This window comes from Danio rerio, chromosome 7 (assembly GCF_049306965.1).
Source record: "Danio rerio strain Tuebingen ecotype United States chromosome 7, GRCz12tu, whole genome shotgun sequence".
Classification (NCBI taxonomy): Eukaryota; Metazoa; Chordata; class Actinopteri; order Cypriniformes; family Danionidae; genus Danio; species Danio rerio.
In genome coordinates, this window is record NC_133182.1 from 8,778,115 (window position 1) to 8,796,711 (window position 18,597).

Below are 18,597 nucleotides of genomic sequence, written 5' to 3' on the forward strand. Positions count from 1 at the left end.
AACTGAATTTAGAAATAGTTTTGATACAAATCTTTGCGCTTAACAAACTAAATTAATTATTTGTAGGCTAATTGACGTCTGCGCGTAAAAGTTTTCTCTATCCACGAGAGCGAAAGTTGCTATTTTCAGACCAACACAACCCCATTTTCCACATTTTGTGCAACATTGTTTAAATAGCAAATGCATTTGCATCACCATATGGGGCATGAGAACCGGACGTGTGTTTGGGTATAACTCAGGTTTTTGACCACACTTGGTTATTATTGTTCATTTGTTAGTTTGCTGGAAATTAGAACTGAATTTAGAAATAGTTTTGAAACAAATCTTTGTGCTTAAACTAAACTTAATATGTAGGGTAATGGATGTCTTCAGTGGAGTGAGTACAAAGTTGTTTCCTTACCCATGAAAGTAAAGGAGTAAAGTAAAAGTAAAGTAAAGAGAAAGTAAAGAGTCTGAATGGAGGAGGCTTGTTTTTTATCCTTGTAGTGCAGATGCTCTGCTTAACTGTTTTCTCGCTAATGAAGCATACAGGTTTTCCACAAAAGTCCGCCATTTAAATAGCAAATGCGCCATGACACTACACAACTGACGCTTAAAGAATGGGAGATGAGACTCTGATTGGTTTAATGCACGTTATGCTCATAACACACACATAACTCTTTAAGAGAATAAGCACAACCCTGTTAGACCATGCGCCAGGGCGCAAACCTTTTTTTTTCGTCCTTAAAATAGCAAAAGTGGATTCGAGCACAACCTTAATGCTTTTGTGCCATCAGCTTTAGACTTTGCACCTGGATAATTAAAATAGAGCTCTGTTACTGGGAATCAATTCGGATCTATAGGATTGTCCTTTGATTTTAATATTTTTCACTGAAATGGAGAACAAATACAAAATCAAACTTCTATGTAAACAACAATAAATTAACAATAACATTAGTTTAATGGTAAATTAATGTAAATAATTTAAGAAAAACTTCATTTTAGTTCAATGGAAAAAAATAAATGGCATCTTGGCAACTAGCTGAAACAAAACAAGTGTATACATCTTAGTTTATTATATTAAACCTGGTTTAGGTTAAATATTTTTGATCTACAACTTTTCATAACCTATACTACAGAAAACATATAGTGTAGATAGGCTACATATTATGATTAGAGTTACTTTTTTCAAACAAAATAGCCATACACATACCCAAGATACCGCTATGCTGTCAAATGTGTAATATTCTTATTAATATTTCTTATGGGGTGTTAGTAAATCAGATGCTGGTGCACTGCCAATCTGAATCCCAGGGAAAGACTGAACCACTATTTTCCTTTAAAACATGCTCCAATCATTTTCACTTTAGTGCCTCGATGTTTTTTAATTCAACTTTGGAATAAAGACAAATTGAAAATGACAGCAGGAGATGACATCATGACACAAGTATGCAGTTGGCAAACAGGGAGTATGTTTTGGACTGAACAACACTAATAAGACGGATTTTATTTATAATTGGCAAGTTTATCCCAGTCTTTCTTTCCCACAGTATTTAATACTGATTTCATGTTCACTAGACATGGATATTTAATGTAAGCTTTTTAAATGTTTCTGCTACAGCTGTATACAGAGTTGCGTTATTAGCCCTCCAGTGAATTTATATACTTCTTTTTTAAATATTTCCCAGACGATGATTTATAAAGATTTTTTCACAGTATTACTATAATATTGCTTTCTTATGGAGAAAGTCTTATTTGTTTTGTTTAGTCTAAAATAAAAGCAGTTTTTAATTTTTTAAGGTCTTGATTTTAAGATCAATATCAGAGGAGAATGGCCAGACTGGTCTAGCTAATAGAAAGGCAACAGTAACTCAAATAACCACTCGTACAACAGAGGTCTGCAGAAGAGCATCTCTGAACACACAACACGTCCAACCTTGAGGCAAATGGGCTACAGCAGCAGAAAACCACACCGGGTGCCACTCCTGTCAGCTAAGAACAGGAAACTGAAGCTACAATTCACACAGGCTCACCAAAATTGGCGACAGAAGATTGGAAAAATGTCGATTGGAAAAAACGATACTGTGAAAAATATCTTTCATTCATTCTCCTTCGGCTTAGTCACTGAACAATTTAGTTAATCCCATTCACCTATAGCGCATGTCTTTGGTCTGTGGGGGAAAGCAGAGCACCCGGAGGAAACCCAACATGGGGAGAACATGCAAACTCCACACAGAAACGCCAACTGACCCAGCCAGGACTTAAACCAGCAACCTTCTTGCTGTGAGGAAACAGTGCTAACCACTGAGCCACCATGCCATCCCCATAAAATATCATATTACCATAAAATAGACTTTCATAGCGTGAAATAAAATGTTGGTCATACTGCCCAGCCCTAGTTTCTGCATTAAAAACAGCAAGAGCAACAACACACACACAGGAAATGTTTAAAACTGGAATTATTCATTAAGGTGTGTATAAATGTACTGTTTCAGGCCGTCTAGCACCTATATAGCACATGCAATGCTGATTAAAGCAGCAACACTAAAAATATCAAAACTGAAAAATCCCTGGCTGTGCTCTGCTCTTTTAATAAAGCTGGTAATGAGAGCCTCAGGGTTCAGCTTCTCAGACACAGATCAACCAGTTCTGAACTAAAGTGCAAGATCAATGCTAATTTCACATTTGCAATCCATTTGTGGTGCAGGATCAGGGTGAAACAGAAAGCACACATTTAGTAAGTCCACTTCTTAAAAGGGCACCTATTAAGCGAAAATCTATTGTTTGGACAGAGCTGTGTGTAGGTGTATTGTCCACTGTCAAATTTGAGTGATAGAAACGAAACAAGGCTCTTTATTTTCCTGATCTTAAAATAGGATCTAAATCAGAGCTATTTTAAGGTGCACCTCAAAGGAGTGTGGCCTTTCCCACCTGATATTGATTAACAGGCCTGTATTAACAAGTCTCCATAGTAACGCATATAGTCATGTCCACAAGACAGGATTTGCAAAGAAACTGGAATTAAAAGATCTGTTCAACTCTCTGTGATCATCTTCACCTCAAGAAGCAGTAAGTTAAAACACTTTGTGTTTACAAGTTTACACTTTGAGCTACGCAATTCCTAACTACTGGATTCAGCACAGCTGCATAGTGTACATAACTATAACGAGGACGCTTCAATCACAACACAAGAGTTCTGCTTTAGAGACATTAAATCAGGTCTATTCTAAACAGTAACTTAGCTATAATGATCTCTATACAGCAGCATACTCATCCATTTGGAGGACATTCTGTCACACTTGTCATGAGCAATGAGTAGATCAATAAAAAAACAACACGGCGTGTTAAATGCGCAGTGTGTGTGAATGTTGTAACAGCCTTTGCAAGTGGCTCATTCATCATACTGTGACTGAGAGTCTCGGCTTCATTGTGTCCGAGTTGTGATTTTGGTGTGTTTATCCTGAAATTCAACCCTGGTCATTCTTCTTTGAAGTAAATGTCCTGAGAGTGGGCGGGGCAAAACTACTTCAAGAATCAGCTCATTTGCATTTAAAGGCACAGGCACCAAATCAGCTACGATTCCCTTCACAAAAACCCCAAAATAGAGATTTTCAACAGGGTATAATACATGATCTGATATTTAAAGCCGAAACTTCACCGACACATTCCGGAGACACCAAAGACTTATTTTACATCTTGTAAAAAGGGCAAAATTGGAGCCCTTTAAAGCAGCATAATCTAAGTTTTCAACATTTAATTCTTTAAGCATTAAAGGGCCACGAAACACCAAAACACATTTTTTGAGCTCTTGACAGTCGTATATGTGTCCCACACTGCTATAAACACTAATAGGACACATATATTACACTAAAAAGTGAAAATTGGTTGTTTTTGCGTTATTTCGAGAAAATTCGTACTTCCGGTTTGAAATTAATTTTTGAAGCTGCGTCACGGCCATGAGATCTTAGCGTGTATTCCAGGGAGTATACTGGACGTCTGTACCTGGGAGTACCGTATTACGTCTCTGAGTGTGCTGCATTGATTCATGAGTATGGCTTGGTTCAAACCAATCAGCGTGCTCTATTATGTTTGCGCTGCAACTTCATTAATATGCATGCTAGCTTTGAAGACTGTACCTGAAACAGTGTTCAGACGGCAGAGAGACGCCACGTTGTGTTGCCAAAAGGAGTGGGAAAAGAATAAGAAATGTTTGGAGATACGGGTCGTCAGTGTTGCTTTTATAATGTGCTGCAGTGAAGGTTTTGTTTTCATTTTCTCTCTATGAGAGTGCAGCTGGATTCAAAGTGTGGATTACAGTGCATGTGATGCACGGCAGAAATACGTTTGTATGGAACATTGTTTACTCGAGAGCTTTTCTCATCTGGAAATGTTTGTAAACACGTGAACACTGCAAGCAAACTTATGCCGACCGTCGTGTTTAATTTTCGCCGCATTTTGTGACAGGATTGTCTACACACATAGGCTTTCTGACCTACAGAGTACATTCGAGTTGCAGAGAAATGCAGAGTTTTTTTATCTTATACAACGTGCGGTATCAAACATTCCACCGTCATTTAACAACAGCCTCGGTCTTTTTCCTCTGCGTGTGTGTTTGTTTTTCCTCGGTGAAAATCAGCGCGTGCCCAAAAGGGAACTCCCATTTTATTCAAATCCTTCCCCTTTTCCCTCCCCTGACACTCCCACCCAAATATAGCTAGACACACCCCTTTCCTGACTTTCCAAACTAGAGGTGTGAAAACACCCTGCTGAAACGGGGGGTTTCATAGCCCTTTAATCATTAGCCGCGTTTCCACTATCGCGCCTAAAGCGAGCGAGCCAGGGCGAGCCAAGGCCAGTGGGGTTTCCACTGTCACTTCCGGGGCCTAATCGGGCCAAAGCGGGGCTTTCTCGGGGCCAACGGCCAGCCTTTTTCGGCCCGCCGAATACCTTGGGCCAAGGAGGGCCAGCCGGGGCTTCGGGGCGGAGTGAAAGGAGAGGCGGGCACAGTTTTCCGATCGCACTCGAGTACATGCGCCAAACAAATAAATAAATAAGGGAAAGAAAACATCTGGAACAAATTATAGGCTGGGGTCTTTTTTTGCACATGATCGCCCTTAAGTTTCTCTTTTAAATGTAAGGCTGTTGCATAAAATGATCTTTCTTTGCTGCATCTTTGATGTTTCAATAACGCATAATAATCTTTACACCATATTAAAGACACAGCAGACAGTAGTTTTCAAGAGGTTTTGTCAAGTTTAATACTGTGTGTGTTTTTGTGCGTTTAGATGCCTGTGTATGTGTGTGAGACCGAAAAAAGCGCTCCATTCATAGCTCTGTTGATGCCGCGAGCGGCTTTTTTCTTTTCTTTTTATTGTTTTAATTTATTTTGGAGATAATACACTATATGAATACAACAGTAGGACATTAAACTTTACAAATTTCATGCCCACTTTTGTAGGCTCAAAACAATAGTGTCATATCTAGATAAAATAGCCCTATATTGAAATAATTTAAAGAATTACAAATATTAGATAGGCCTATAATAAAATCACATTAAATAAATAAACCAATATAAAACTAACAAAAGCTATAGCTATAACAATTAGGTACTATATCAAACTGTTTCAAATTTATAATAAACTTTCATTTTTCAAAAGCCTCTTTGAAAAAAACATTTTAGATATTTTCTAAAAAAAAAAATAAATAAATAAATAAACACCGGAGAATGTTTTAAATATTATTTATAAAGTATTTGAATACGATGAAATTAATCAAATCATGCAAACCGAGCATTTTCGGGGTGAGTGAACGCAGAAACTAGGCGACCTTTTTTTCTGTCTGCAGCCGCGCAGCACTTTTTTGACGGAGAAAAACTGCAAGTTCAAAATGTGCTCTGTGTCCTCAAACAAGTGTGTGTGTTTTTATATGACGTGGTAAAATTAAAAAAGGACATTTTAAATACATAAAGAGCTTTATTGGTGCATAGCTGCTGAGCGCAACGAAATATAGGCTATATTTTATTACGTGCTGCTCTTATGTGCTGAAACACTGAACACTCTCCTTTACTTAAGATATAATAAGCAACATCTTTAAATAAAGGGAATCACCTATTAAGTGTCATAAAGCCTATAGGGGGGAAAAATCATGTTTCAGTTCTCTCCGGAGCATTTGGGATGAATGTTGGACAGATTCTGTCTAGAGAATGTTATAAAAAACATTTTATATCGAGTTATTAACGGAGAATTTTATATATGTGGTGTTATATTATGGATGTGTGCGCTCCCTGCGCTCCGGGTCCCTCCGTTGGTGGCAAGACCACTGGATTTCGATGCCAGTCGGTCGGCGAGTAAATGAATATGATGAATGAAAACACACAGGCATGTGCGTATAGACATGCGTTGTACTGCTGTACAGTAACGTGTCATTTGTTTGTTTTGGTTGTCCTAATTTTAATAGTTTCGTGATGATGTGATGGTGTGCTTTATCTGCATGATTCTCGCTGAAGTGGGCGGTTTGAGTGACGTTTGATTCGGGGGATGTTCTGGGGGCGGGGTTTACGTGACGCACTGCGAGCTACTAGCCCCACAGTAGAAACGCGACATGATTTCGGCCTCACTGCTCTACCTCCCGGGCGATTGGCCCGGCCTGGCCCGATATAAGCCCTGGCTCGCACTGGCCTGATAGTGGAAATGCGGCTAATGGCTCATTAGCACTCTAGTGCCTCTACTGTGTTTATGTTTAAGTAGGTCAGGTAAATATGCTAATCTGACAAGGCCATGCAATCTCACAACAATTTGTAACTTTGTATAAGTGGCTAATTTGTAATCTTATTTGTACACTTTAATACACTGAAAAAAAATGATTTCTGCAAAACTGTTGCAAACAATTTATACAGGCTGATTATAAATAAAGAGATTAAATTGAGTAATGTTCAACTTAGTTTGTTTAAATTCAGACCAAATAAATAGTTTTCATTGTAGTAAATCCAATGAATCATTATTGCTCATCCTCCAATGGCGATTGTGTTTGGGGGTGTTGTTTGTGGCCACGCCTCCTATAAAAAATCTTATGAAAACATGAAATCTTAGGAATCTGTAAGACTTAGCCACTTTTCTGACAATACATAAATTAGTTACGTCTTCTCATAAGATTAGACTGGAAAAGAAACATTTCAGATGAATATTATAATGTTTGTGCAACTTAATAGTTTTGATACATTTTGTTCAGCACAGAGAGGTCAAAAGAACGACATTTACTTGAAATGTCAATCTATTGTAGCATCAAATGGCTTTGCTTTCATTTTAGTATCAAAACACACACACATCTGGATAAACAAAGCACAGAATCCACTGAAGTGAACATCAGATTTGGGGATTTGTCCTTGTTTTTCACTCCTCTAAAAAAAAATCCTCTAAATCTGTTCAAAGCCTTTACCCAAAAAAAATAATAAAAAATGCTTTTAGTGCACTTTAAAGTGAAGACTTTATATATATATATATATATATATATATATATATATATATATATATATATATATATATATATATATATATATATATATATATATATATATATATATATTGAACCTGCGCGGTTTAATACGCGCTTGTGAATTGCTGTTTTCTCGGCTTAAAGGGTCACGAAACACCAAAACACATTTTTTGAGCTGTTGACAGTCGTATATGTGTCCCACACTGCTAAAAACACTATTAGGACACCTATATGTCACTAAAAAGTGTAAATTTGTTGTTTTTGCGTTATTTCAAGCAAATTCGTACTTCCTGTTTGAAACTAATTTTTGAAGCTGCGTCACGGCCATGACATAATAGTGTTGTATTCCAGCGTGCAGACTGGACGTCTGTGCCAGAGTGTGTCTTATTACGTCTTACAGTGTGCTGCATTAATGCATGAGTAAAGCTTGGTTCAAACCAATCAGCGCGCTCTATTGTGCAACTTCATTAATATTCATTACTGTCACAGTGTTCAGACGGCAGAGATGCCACATTGTGTTGGCAAAATAAGCGTGAAGTGTTGCTTTTATAGTTTGCTGCAGTTAAGTTTTGTTTTCATTTTCTCTCTGTGAGAGCTCAGCTGGACTCACGTGTGGATTAACAGTGTACGCGACGCTCGACAACAATAACTTACGTGTCTAAGGAGGATTATTGTTTACCTGAGAGCTGTTCTCATCTGCAAACGCTGAGATCCGGATTCGCTTGTAGTCTCCTCTAAATAAAGATGCGGCTCTAGTTGCTGGTGATTGTCCTGTCTCTACAGATTTGGTAAGTGAGCGACCAGTGCTCTTTGTTTATTCAGTTTGTTTGTATCGAACTAAGTTAACTATTGCACTGAGTGTAAACACGTTAGCACCACAACCAAACTTTAACCTCGTGTAGGGTTTTTACCGCATTTAGTGACCGGAATAACACACGCGGCTTTCTGACGCTACCTGCCGTGTGCATGTAAGTTTCCGGGAAATGCTGAGGTTTTTTTTTTCTCTCATTCGCCGTGCGGTATCAAACATTGCATGAAAAATACACGCTTAGAGCAGATACTTGAATCAAATATCTTGTTTGTCGCGAGGGGCATGAATGAATTCCCTGAATGAAAGAGCCAAACTGCAGTTAAAGTCCACCATTTAATAATTTGGCAAATAATTCGACTACAGATGTCCATGTAGGTTAAACACCATCACTTTCTCCTGTGTGTGTGTGTGTGTGTGTGTGTATTTTGACTCTGAAACTCGCGCATGCCCAAATAGACACTCCCACACCATCCCACTTTAGTTCCTCCGACACTCCCCCCTAAACAGAGCTGGACACGCCCACTTTTCTGACTTTTTCCAAAGTAGAGGCGTGAAAACACCCTGCTGAAACGAGGGGGTTTCATGGCCCTTTAAATAATTTGTGTGCGTTTTATATCTCCCTGAATTGACTGCGTATGCCTCTAAATCCATGAGCTGTGATGAGGAATCTCCAACCTGCGGGTAAATATCCAATCACTATGCTCTACAGTTAGGGGGCGATTGACCATCATTCCCCACTTTAACATGGCGAGAGGCAGTGAAGTGATTCTGAGGCAACAATGCGAAGGAGCAACGGCGTCTTTCAAATGTCCTCACAGCGGTGTGAGGACATTTCGGTTTTGCCAGTAAGCATAATGACAATAAAAAAAAAAAACGGTGAACAAAAAAATAACTGTGTGCAAGCATTGTTTTACATGTATAACCATGACTGCACATCTGCAGAGCATCACCCAGCAATATCATCGTCTGAAGGCAGGATAGCAGAGAACGTAATAAAGTCCTCCAAATAGCAATAATCCCTCGCTGAATCGTTCAAGCAAACATACCCAACTGGTTCCAAGAGACACATAAAAATAACAAAGGCAGCGCGGGTGTTTATTGCTAAAGATTTGCAGCCGTTTTCGGTAATTGGAGATGTGGGCTTTTATCATCTTATAAAAGCACTCGATCTGCGTTACAGACTACAGTCTCGCATTTTTTCAGCACCGAGACAATTAAGATGGTTGATTTATGTTTACTGAAGTAAAATTATGTTTATCTGAAATGGCCAATTTATCTTTATTATCTTCACATGTATGTTTATTCTTTAAATGTAGGATTTTGTGTTCCCCGGTATGTACATGGGCTACCGGCAGCTGTCAGATTTCATCCATCGCCGCTGCTTTAGAGGCGTTGCTCGCTGCAGAAGTTGGGACTAACTCAACTTTTCAAGCACCAACGCCCACTTTTCAACCAAGCTTCAGCAAATCAGATTGCTGTATGCAAATACACCAGCTAGACAGTGGCCTATAGCAGACTGAATTTCATTGGCTGACGCTGCTATGACGGTCGCATTAGCCCCAACTTCAGACACGTCGTCAGTTAAGTGTTGCCGCTGAAGCCCCGTGTGAATGGGGCATTACAGGTTGTCAAATAACCGTCTTATCACACCTAACCATCGCCTGGTGTGGTTAAAATAAAGTGTGTTAATCGAGGTTGTCACGACGGCCCTGGAGACTCATCACATGAAATGAGCGGCTATAGACAGAAGTACTGTAGATCACATCAGGGACTCTCTGGATCCCTGCGGCAAGAGTAAAAATAAATGACATCTTACATTCAGAGCATGTCTTGCTAGAGGAAAGAGAGCAATAATAACAAACGAACGACCGAAGTGTTGCCAAGATGCTCACACTAAAAACCAATGCATCGATAAACATTATTAATGTTGTTGGGTATTGCCCAATTCAAAATGCCAGTTCTTTAATGCAGCTGAATACTTCAGCACTCTGATTAAGGAGTCAGGAGACCTTCCACCTATTATTTGTGAGCAAGAAGGTAGTTTTCCCGCACTTCACAATGTCTCACGCAGAGGTCGTGTTAACCGAATATTTTCCGTCATTGACAGATTTTTCTCAGCAGTGACGGAAATATCTGAAGGTGATCCGTCATTTGACGGATTATGCTGAGGGTGATCTATTGTAATTTGTAGCTAACTGTAATTCCCACTTCTGTCCAGCTGATGGCGATTGCCCTTGTTTTGTCTCCTCTTTATCACCGCTGCATACAGTTGCAAAAATCTCACAACAGCTGAGTGTGAGAAGTTTCTTTAAACGGCCAAATAGTTGTGATATTAATAATAAAGGTGAAAAAAAAAAAGAAGTGATGCAATGGACGATGAAGAACAAAGACAAAAATCCTCAGTCGCTGACCGCTGTTACGAGCCAACCAAGCGGCAGCAAGCAGGTCAGGTGCTTTGGAGTGCATTGTGAGCAGAGTGGTGCAGATTTTGTTTATTTTTTTACAGTCATTGGGTGCAGTGAAGACGCGCTGCTAGTGCAGAAGGAGAGCGTGCTGTAGTATTTTTTCCCGGTGAAATGAGTGCTTGCAGGATCGGGAAATACCACATTCAGAGAATCCAGCAAACTTTGTTCTAATCACAGCCTTAGGGGAAATGTTTCCTAACTACAAAACGCTGGCTGAAGTGGTGCTAAATCCGGTTTTTGGTCACGAGAAGTCGACTTTCCGAGGCAAAGACACAGAATTTAATGACAACTGCCTCTGCATCAGTCTCCCTTGATGCGTTTGATTATGCACAAGCAAGCACCCAGTTCAGGTCAACACAGGAGGATGATACGAGTTAAGGCAGATAGGAGATTTTGTTCATTTGTCAAATAAATAAATGAATAATTAAGCCTATATTCTCATCCTGCAAGTACATTATTAAAATATGAATAATAAGCGCTTAGAAAGTCTGCAAATTAAATAACGATCAATGATAGGTTATGATGGAATTTTTACAACCCTCTCCATCAAAATGACGGACAATTAGAAAGTCTAACGCGACCTGACGGATGGAAATCGCGTCGCACTCAGATGACTCGGCATAAACTACTTCTCATATATGGACTTGAATGCGCATCTTCCGGAAGTTACATCCTACATTCATAATATAAGCCCTTTACAGAACACTCAGTAAATCATGTTCCAGCCATAATATAAAGAATTTAGAACAAAAGTTTTTAGCCAAAGCCGCAATTTCATTCAATTAGTCATATAAAAGCCAAGTATATTTGCACTACACAATGTTTTTAGACTGTGGCACCTGGAGGAAACCCACGCCAACATGAGGAGAACATGCAAACTCTTCATAGAACTGCCTACTGACCAGGCCGGGACTCGAACCGGTGACCAAAGATATTTTCTTGGCACACTTTAGGCCTATTAATACCAATTGAGCATCGTGCCTACCCGAGTACTGTTGCTGACCATGCCCATCCCTTTGTGACCAAAGTGTACCCATCTTCTGATGTCTACTTCCAGCAGGATAACACGCCATGTCATAAAGAGTGAATCATTTCAGACTGGTTTCCTGAACATGACAATGAGTTCACTGTACTCAAATGGCCTCCACAGTCACCAGATCTCAATCCAATAGAGCACCTTTGGGATGTGGTGGAACGGGAAATTCACATCATGGATATACAGCCAACAAATCTGCAGCAACTGCGTGATGCTCTCATGTCAACATAGACCAAAATCTGAGGAATATTTCCAGTATCTTGTTGAATCTATGCCACAAAGGATTAAGGCAGTTCTGAAGGCAAAAGTGGGTTCAACCCGGTACTAGTAAAGTGTACCTAATAAAGTGGCCAGTGAGTGTACTATGATTTAATAGATCAGATTTTTCTTCCTGTAAAGCATTTGCTGACATGGCATACATGTGTCTTGGGAAGTATGAGATGAATGCACAGAGTGAATGGTGGGCCTGTCTGCCTGCAGCTGTAGGTCATCATGTGGCATGGTGGTAAAATGACACATAACATAATGCAAGCTGCAACAGGAGCACATTTGTGGCAGGAGTGACCACATTATTGGCCTCATTACAGAGGTTATGAGAGTCCAACTGTTTGGCCGATGTGGAGCACTATATAAACACTCTCATGCATGATGAATAAACCTGCCAAGCAGAGCTCTATTGACCAACATACGGGCATCTGGACACAAATACTGGAGCAGGGATGGGGAAAATAGGGCTGCATGATACTGATCAAATTTGATATTGCAATATTGCACTCGTATTGCAATATTTATGACAGAAAAAATACAGTTTGACATGTTTTTGGGGAGTCTAACAGTATTTAGGTAGAGAAAGTGAATAATAACAATGCAAAAAATGATATTCCTACTTTGCTTTGTCTCGTTTCTACTAGGCCTGTCACAATAATCAATATATCGACTTCTCACACAACACACCAACATGACCTCAGTCGTTTTTGGTGATGCAATAAACATAACCCATACATACAAACTAACTCTAGCAACATTATGGGCCCTATCATACAATCGGCGCAATGTGGCACAAGACACGACTCAGTTGTTGTTTGCTAGTTTCAGCTTGGAGTCGTTTTGACGTTTTGCACTACGCTGTTTAAATAGCAAATGCATTTGCGCTCATACTGTATGTGCGCCCATAGGCGTTCTGGTCTAAAAAGGAAAGGGTTTCAGATACATAAACTGAAAAACATCATCGAACACTGCATACTGTATATAATCTTCACTGAATGAATTTAAGGTTCACCATTACTGAGCTATATAGGTATTCAGTCATGAGCAGCGTGAGTGATTTCATTATCTTTTGTTGGTTGATTAATATCAGACATTAACATCAATAGATCTATATCTGTTAGATGTTTTTTTTTTGGGATGCAGCACACCAAGAACATTATAGACAACACCGTTTCCCAAATATTTACATTCCTAGGCATAAATGGTTAAATGCAAAACACAATTTTTTAAAATTCTAATATAAAACCGAGGTGGTACCGAACGGTTCAATATTATACAGTGTATTGCGCTATCCCTATTTTGTACTTAACTTTGTAACTTGTAAACAGTAGCCTGCTCATGTCCATTATGTCGGTCATGTTTTTAAGCCAATCACCTGAGGCCACAATACTTGATAAACACCCAAAAATACACATCATCTGACAGCGCAACAAAAAAATAGTGAACACTTTTCGCTATGGAGACTATGCTGAGCTGTAACATCAAATAAAATAACAAATATTGTAGTTCAAATTTTATCAGTGAGCTTTTTACATTTACATTTAGTCATTTAGCAGACACTTTTATCCAAAGCACTTACAAATGAGGACAAGGAAGCAACTTACACAACTATAAGAGCAACAATGAATAAGTGCTATAGGCAAGTTTCAGGTCTGTAAAGTCTAAGAAGGAAAGTATTAGTACTTTTTATTTTTATTTTTGGGTTATTTTTTATTTTACAGTTAGTGTGATATTCAGAGAGGCAATTGCAGATTAGGAAGTAAAGTGGAGAGTAAATAGTTGAGTTTAGTCGTTTCTTGAAAACAGTGAGTGACTCTGCTGTTCTGATGCAGTTAGGGAGTTCATTCCACCAACTGGGCAGATTGAACGCGAGAGTTCGCGAAAGTGATTTCTTCCCTCTTTGGGATGGAACCACGAGGCGACGTTTATTCACAGAACGCAAGTTTCTGGAGGGCACATAGATCTGCAGAAGTGAGAGCAGATAAGAAGGAGCAAAGCCAGAAGTCACTTTGTTGGCAAACATCAGAGCTTTGAATTTGATGCGAGCAGCAACTGGCAGCCAGTGCAAACGGATGGGCAGTGGAGTGACATGTGCTTTTTTAGGTTTATTGAAGCCCACTCGTGCTGCTGCGTTCTGGAGCAGCTGAAGAGGCTTGATAGAGTTAGCTGGAAGCCCCGCTAGTAGAGAGTTGCAGTAATCCAGTTTGGAGAGAACAAGAGCTTGAACAAGGAGTTGAGCTGCATGTTCAGATAAGAAGGGTCAGATCTTTCTGATGTTATAGAGTGCGAATCTGCACGATCGAGCAGTTCTAGAAATGTGAACTGCTTTTTGAGAACATTATTTTAACAAAAGGCCATAGTAATAACAAGAATAACCATTTCTTCTTCTTCTACTATTATTATTTTCATTATTATTATTATTATTATTATTACTACTATTATTACTACAGTAATGATACCATTCAAATTTAATAAATATTAATAATAATTATAAAATTTAATAAATTGTGTTTAAAGTGTCTCAAAATAGTTGAAACAAACTAGAAAAAAGGTATACTATCATCAAACATCAACAACAAAAAAAATAATTATGTTAAAGTCACTCGAGATCAATATCGATTGTTGTTGTTTTTTGGGGTTATTTTTTATTATGGTATCTTAAAATGCATGTCTCCTCATCATATTTAATCAAGTGAACTACATTTAATTAAGCTCCATTTTACCAAAAACTCTTTATTCTGGTTGGTGTTTGCTGGCACGAGGGCGGGATCAATCTGTCAATCACATGAGATCCACCAATAAGAAAGTGCAATCGTCCAATCAATTACTCATGGACAATAATCAAGCCCCGCCCTCTAGTTGTCCTGCTCCAGAGAAATGTCCATCAGAACCTCTATATAATGCCGATGTTTACATCACATTTACAGCACAAAAACCTGTCTGCCCATGAACAATTCCTCTTTCTTATTTCCTGGGATGAATAGACATATAACAGATAACCTTCAGCAGGTATTGTAGACCTCCCTGGACTCATTTGTAAATAAATGGAGCCGCTCTTTATTGTGACTGAAACCGAAACGTCTGGCACAAAACCGAGATCGACAGCCTCTCTATTCAATGAATGATCGAATGCCCACCGGTGCAGCATTATATGAAGCTCATCTAAAACTTCCCACAGTAACCATGGCAACAACGACAAATCTGGCCCCAGAGAGCCCTCCGATTGAAAGGAACATTTACTAAAAAGCTGTTCTGGGGTCAGTTTGTGTTTTAAGGTGAAACACTGCAAGTAAAAACAGTTTTTCCATGCACAATTTGCAGATTTGTTGACTTTCAACACCCAAAAACATCTAAAATACAAATAATTTTTTTTTTGTTGCACCTAATTAATTTTGAATTTTTTAGTTTTTTTTCTATCAATCACAATACATATTTCTAAAGGCCATTTGCACAAATGTCTCCATTTACACACGGCAAACTTTACATTTTATTAATATTCTATATTCTAATGCTTTTAAAAGAGGAATATGTACATATAGTTGAAGATAAATCTATTAGCTAATAAAATTAGATCTATTATTTAGCCTAAAGTGTCATTTAAAGGCTTAACTAGGTTAACTAGGCAAGCTCGGTTAAATTAATAAAGCAACCTATTGGACAAAAGTGGTTTGTTCTGTAGATTTTTAAAAATAGTGTGCATCTTTTGACATGTAGTCAGGCCTAACAGTTTTGGGTCTATACATCAACACGATGGATCTGAAATGGTACAACCTTTAACTGCAGACAGTCAGCTTTATTTTGAGGGTATTTACATCTAAATCAGGTGAACGGTGTAGGAATTACAACAGTTTGCACATGTGCCTCCCACTTGTTAAGGGACCAAAAGTAATGAGACAATTGGCTTCTCAGCTGTTCCATGCCCAGGTGTGCGTTGCTCCCTCATTATCCTGATTACAATGAGCAGAGGTCATTTCAAGTGTGCTATTTGCATTTGGAATCTGTTACGGTCAACTCTAAAGAGGACATCCAAAGAGCTGTCACTATCAGTCAAGTAAGCCATCATTAGGCTGAAAAAACAAAACAAACCCATCAGAGAGATGGCAAAAACATCAGGCGTGCCCAGAACAACTGCGTGGAGCATTCTTAAAATGAAAGAACGCACTAGTGAGTTCACCAACACCAAGACCCGGAAGACCACAGAAAGCAACTGTGGTGGACGACCAAAGAATTCTTTCCCGAACGGCCAACAGTAGGCTAGATCGAGAACACTCTCCAGGAGGGAGGTGTATGTGTGTCGGAGTCAACAATCAAGAGAAGACTCAAAAGTTTCACCACAAGATGTAAACCATTGGTGAGTCTCAAAAACAGGAAGGCCAGATAAGAGTTCTAAAAAAGGAACTAATTCATATGGGCAGATGAGACCAAGATCAACTTGTACCAGAGTGATGGGAAGAAAACAGTGTGGAGAGGGAAAGGAACTGCTCATGATCCTAAGCAGAGAAGCATAATGGTGGTAGTGTCATGGCATGGGCAAGTATGGCTGTCAATGGAACTGGTACTCTTGCATGTATTGATTGACCGACAAAAGCAGCAGGATGAATTCTGAAGCGTTTCAGGCATTACCTACTCATATTCAGCTAAACGCCTTAGAACTCATTGGACGGCGCTGCACAGAGCAGATGGACACTGACCCGAAGCATACTGCAAAAGCAACCAAAGAGTTTGTGAAAGGAAAGAAATGAAATGTTATGCAATGGCCAAGTCAATCACCTGACCTGAATCTGATTGAGCTTGCGTTTCACTTGCTGAAGACAAAACTGAAGGGAAAATGCCCCAAGAACAAGCAGGAAGACAGTTGATGTAGAGGTCTGGCAGAGCACCACCAGGGATGAAACCCAGCGTTCGGTGATGTCTATGCGTTTCAGACTTCAGGATGTAATTGACTGCAAAGGATTTGCAGCCAAGTGTTAAAAGTGAAAGCTTGATTTATGATTATTTTTTGGTCCCATTACATTTGGTCCCTTAACAAGTGGGAGGCACATGTGCAAACTGTTGTAATTCCCACTTCGTTCGCCTGATTTGGATGTAAATACCCTCACATTAAAGCTGACAGTCCTGTTTGTTTCATTTCAAGTGCAATATAGAGCCAAAATGTTAGAATTGAAATGTGATTCAACAAAAGACAGAAACTCAAACAGGATTGGAAGAATGACTAAATGATGACAGAATTTCCAATTGTGGATGCATCATCCCTACTTAATTAATGCACAATGAAAACACTCAAACAGACTAGGTCACACTTTGGGTGAATGTCTGTCCTGAAAAAAAATGTAGATGATCTGGCAACCCAGATCAAGACGGCAGGCCTTCATCCAGCATGAAACTTTAATCACATTCGTCAACAAAAACTAAACGGAGGCCATCTTTGTGCCTCCACACAATACAGAGAGTGGGACTGATTACCACAATAGATGCTGGAAAGGCAGTCGACAGACGGTGTCTTTTGGTTTTTTTTTTTTTTTTTTAATTCCCCATCGGCTCTGAAAAAGCTTGATGCACAGTTGTGAAAACAGACGCAAGCTCTCCTCGCACATTTCCTGATAATCAGAAACAGCCCACATGTTCTGCAACTGCTGAGTCACCACCAGCCGAGCAAGAATTCATTATTGTTTTAGCTTTATTAAAATCTCTCTCGAGGTCTCATTCCTCAGAGTGAAAAATCAGCAGGTCGTCGAATAACTCGACATAAGCAGATTGACATTTTTCTCAAAAAGCCGTTTAAAAGTCAGCATGGTGGGATTATTGTGGAGAAAACACATTCGAGTTGCCAGATTTCCTTCCAAAAAGGCTTCTTAATACTGAAGCTTACATGTTTGGACATTTGTTTTTATTGTTTTTAAAAGCATCAGGAACAAGAGTGCATTTTTAAATTCGTTTATTCATTCATTCATTTTCTTTTCGGCTTAGTCCCTTTATTAATCCAGGTTCGCCACAGCGGAATGAACCGCCAACTTATCCAGCACGTTTTTACGCAGCAGATGCCCATCCAGCGGCAACCCATTTCACACACACACACACTCATACAATACAATTTAGCCTACCCAATTCACCGCATGTCTTTGGACTGTGGAGGAAACCGGAGCACTTGGAGGAAACCCATGCGAAGGCAGGGAGAACATGCAAACTCCACACAGAAATGCCAACTGAACTGACCCAGCCGAGGCTTGAACCAGCGACCCAGTGACCTTCTTGCTGTGAGGCGACAGCACTACCTACTGCGCTACTTTTTTATTTTTAAATCAAATATACTGTGAGATCATATTGTTAAATATGAATACAATTTAAAAGAACAGTTTTAACATTTGAAGAAAGTTTTTTTTCTCTTTTTTTATTGGCATTTAAAGTCTGCATGAACCGGAAGCTGTGACCATTTTTTTTTTTTTTTTGTATTTTGACGTTTTTAACATGGCTTTAGACGCGATATGTGACTATAAAGAGTTAACCGGATAAACTACAAGCCACGTGGAATGATTACAATAACAAAAAAC

At 39.1% G+C, this 18,597-nt stretch overlaps 2 protein-coding genes across 5 annotated transcripts in view; one reads left to right on the forward strand and one right to left on the reverse strand.

The window, feature by feature from the left end:
- Positions 1-18,597, forward strand: part of LOC141375293 (3'-5' exoribonuclease HELZ2-like) — a 296,921-nt gene that overhangs the window by 187,258 nt on the left and 91,066 nt on the right. The gene's annotated exons all lie outside the window — the stretch shown is intronic.
- adisspb (adipose secreted signaling protein b) overlaps positions 1-18,597 on the reverse strand; it is a 73,859-nt gene that overhangs the window by 35,117 nt on the left and 20,145 nt on the right. The window lies entirely within an intron of this gene.